This window comes from Rosa chinensis, chromosome 4 (assembly GCF_002994745.2).
Source record: "Rosa chinensis cultivar Old Blush chromosome 4, RchiOBHm-V2, whole genome shotgun sequence".
NCBI lineage: Eukaryota > Viridiplantae > Streptophyta > Magnoliopsida > Rosales > Rosaceae > Rosa > Rosa chinensis.
Genome location: NC_037091.1, coordinates 49679103 through 49682989, shown reverse-complemented (window position 1 = coordinate 49682989; position 3887 = coordinate 49679103). Strand labels below are relative to the sequence as shown.

The 3887-nt window shown below is 36.0% G+C and overlaps 1 long non-coding RNA gene across 1 annotated transcript; it reads right to left on the bottom strand.

Annotated features, from left to right (window-relative positions):
* Positions 1-717: 717 nt before the first annotated feature.
* Positions 718-2219, bottom strand: LOC121052526. Its single transcript, XR_005809343.1, has 3 exons — positions 1992-2219; positions 1437-1664; positions 718-798 (listed from the first exon to the last, which is right to left on the bottom strand). It is a non-coding gene; the product is annotated as an uncharacterized LOC121052526 (long non-coding RNA).
* Between the last annotated feature and the right edge of the window lie 1668 nt (positions 2220-3887).

Genomic DNA, 3887 nt, shown 5'->3' with positions numbered 1-3887 from the left:
TAATAACCTCCTTTCTAACCAGAGGGATATCAAACATTAACGCAGAGATATTGAAAACAATTGAACGCAAATGTTGAAAGATGATCTAGACATGACAGAAGCTAACCATAATAATTGTAATGCTACTTCCTCATGAGATAACAAATTTTGAAATAACAAAGTTGCTAGCATTCCACTTGTTTGGTTGGTTGGAATGTCTGGAGGATTGTATCATCTCAAATAAATTGAAATTTTCTTGGCCAATCCGATTATTTATATGATCATTTTGTTGCATACATGGCTGGGAATCAGAACTTGGAAACTCATGCAAAAAGAAAATGTTGAGGTTCCCATACAACTAAGATTTAGACATGACAAAAGCTAACCATAATAACAAGGTTCCAGAATGACCAGTTCACCACTAACCACCGCATTCTGAATGTGAAGCCACAATCTTTCTACCAAATGATAGTTTCACAATGAGTAACTGCTGCTACTAAAATCCAATAATTAAACACCACTCTTCTAATGATTTTTTTTTTGCTAACGTCTCTAGTTTTTATATAATTATTTTTCTTCTTTTGATAGAGTTGTTACATGATCTAATGACTGAGCTCCATCTACCCAATTTAATATGTTAGACCTTGGATCCCGCCTTGATTTCATTTCCCTTTAAGAAAGGCTCAAGAAATTAAATAAACACAATCCTACCAAAAGTGCGTGTTACCTGGCTGTGGTTGATTAATGGTGTTAGTGTTGCCTGAAGCCAAAAGGACTACTCCGAAGAGGTTGAGATGTCTGGAAAGTAGGAAAAGCAGGCTATAAAAAAAAAATAACAGAAAGAGTTAATCCAATAGCATGGCATGCAACTAAACACACAAAATTATGACCAAGCATTAATATCATCTACATGAAAGATAGAAATTGCAAAGACATATTGCTCAAAGTATAGAAGATATCTTGTTTAAAAAACAGAAGGGTATACAACCAGTAAGATCCCTTGGTCATGAAGTGTCTTAAATAAAATTTAATATTGCTTTCACTACGAATTTCAAAAACACATAAATAAACTTCTTTTTTATTTTTATTTTTATTTTTATTTTTATTTTTATTTTTATTTTTATAATATATATATATATATATTCTTTTTTGCAAAATCGACTTCTTCAGGTAGCAAATGGCTCGGCAAGTTGACCCCCCATAGCACAACAAGGATATATGAACCTGGCAACCCTATCAATCCGAGTTTAGGGAAATACAATTGAGCATCTCATGTAACTATGTAAGCAATATTAACAAATCTAAGCATCTTCGACGCAACCTTATGTTTTACTCTGGTAACAAACAAATGGTAGAGAGAGAGAGAGAGAGAGAGAGAGAGAGAGAGAGAGAGAGAGAGAGAGAGAGAGAGAGAGAGAGAGAGAGAGAGAGAGAGAGAGAGAGAGAGAGAGACTTACAAATGGTTGAGTAATACCCAGTTGGTTGCTTGTAGTACCCAATGAACTGCTCTGCATACTGGGAGTATGCAAAGGATGAGGGTTTTTGGGCAAATAAACCAGATGAGATTGAGGTATTAAAAGGACTTGAAAATGTTTGAGAAAACGATGGTGCAGGATGAGGATTCAAAGGATTTGTCTGTACAGTTGATATGCTAAAGCTACCTGCACCAGCAGGAGACGGTCCACCTGAAAGTTCAATTTTAAGTTAAATTATAATCTACACAACCGTAAAAGAGGATTGCAGAAAACAATAAGAAGATAACATACACAAAACTAAAATACACAGACTATGCAGGTACCAGGAGATCAATAATTGGTTCCATGTTCATAGGTTTGTGTCAATAACTGAACCCACATTCGTCAGACATGATTCATTGCAATGAAACCAAGTAATACTCCTAAATATCGCATATCGTAAAAGACATTTAGTAAAAGAGATTCTTGACCAAGCTTTTTCTAGTATCCCATATCGATGTCCCAAAACCAAAATCGAATTAACCCAAACCAAAATACCTGAATCGAATGCGTCTTCACCTTTACGGTCTCGTCTTCCTTGGCTCAACGAGGGAACAAGGCGAGCCCTGGCGTTGTTGGCGGATTCGGTGAATCTGAGAAAAGAGATGAGAGAAGAGATGCGCCGAAATCAAAATGGATGAGAGAAGTGGTGCTCCAACATTGGGTGGAGAACGGTCGGAGGTGGAGAAGGAGGAGGAGAGTCGTCAGGTGCTGGTCGGAGGTGAGGATGAGGAAGAGGAGGTTGGCTGTCTTAGTGGTTAGGGTTTGACTCTGAAAATGTCGTGCTAGTCAATATGAGTTGTGTGGGAAACTGACTAAGTGTTGGAGGGAATAGAAATTTTGTTCTCCCACACTACAAATTTTTAACTTAGTCGTTTTCCGCGTTTTTCATAATTTTAGTGAAAAAGTTTAGACATCGGTCAAATATAGTAAACGATGTGAATTGTACAAATAAAAATCAGATTTTCAAGAACCGATGTTAGAAATTTTTTTTACATCACGCGAAATCCGAACCGATTTCTATGACATGATGTCTATTAGCATTATTCTAGTAGTGCTGCTTTGACACCATGATAAAGTAATTTGGGGTTCACATCCAAAACCAATTGGTAATGGATGGAGTGGCCCAAACCCTTATAAACCCATAGGCAAAGTCTCATTTTCTCCATGTGGGATGTATATATTCTCAACATTAATGCCTACATACATATACGTATTGTTGTATAGAAGAAATTTATGTGAATGAAAATTAACTGCAGGAAAAGACATAGGAGTACTACACAATAAAACTTCTTTATTTTCAGAAGTTTAAGAATGCAAATTAATAAGATTGTCAACTAACCGAATTCAAACTGTGTTAACATAACTGTTCTTTTTCGATTGTAGTTTAAGTTGCCTGAGATTGATAGAAGTAATTAAATATTTACCTAACTGTTAGCATTGAAGCCACCCTCAAGTGCAAGAGGTACAAGTTATAAAATAAGGGATTAAATAAGGATGTCAAACCCACGAGGATTGGTAAATCCTTTCCTAGCTAGGGAAAACCTAAGGAAAAACTAGAAGAATATGCAAATGTACAATTACAAACAAAGGCTCACAAGTGAATCAAAGTTCATGGTAAGTATGTGCAAAATGGTGTGTAGAGATTTGATTTTGATTTTGATTTTGATTTTGAGATTGGTTTCTATTCAAATTGAAACAATAAAAGCAAGTAAAATAAACTAAGCTAAACTAAACAAGTTGTTATCAAATGGATGGGAGTTAGGGCATCGAGTTTCACCTTTTACCTCCCTTGCAAGCATTAAAGCAATTGAATATGAATGATGCAAAACTAATTGTCCAACTACCCTCTTAGCATCCTGACAGGACTACTAAGGCTTAAACCCCTTTCATTTTATTAACTCTAACCGGATAAGTCTAGAGCTAACTACCTAGAGACAAATTCAATTACCGAATAGGTCTTAATCCTTTGCCCCTAAATGCATACAGCTTAGAGTTTAGGTAACCAAGCAAGCAAACCAATCCTATCTCTAGGTGATTTTAGCTCACTACCCTCACATGCACACATGGTGTGCTTTCATGCTCCCTTTTTGCCTAAAGGTAATCATTCTCCAGGAAAAACTTCATGTCATGGCAAACACATAACTCAAATTGATTAGGTCTAAGTAATGCATTCAACTATTGACTTAGCATGTGAGAATGACAACATGAATTTGCATCAATTTATAAACAAAAGAATCAATACAAGCAAGTTTGGCTAGGGCTTTCAACCCTAGCCCCAACTAGTTCACTACTCACACATAGCTAGATACACAAGCTTCAACATTCTATTAAACATCAAATACAGAAAGAGATAGGGAGTAAATGGTGACTATTGATGATGCCGGAAGAGGT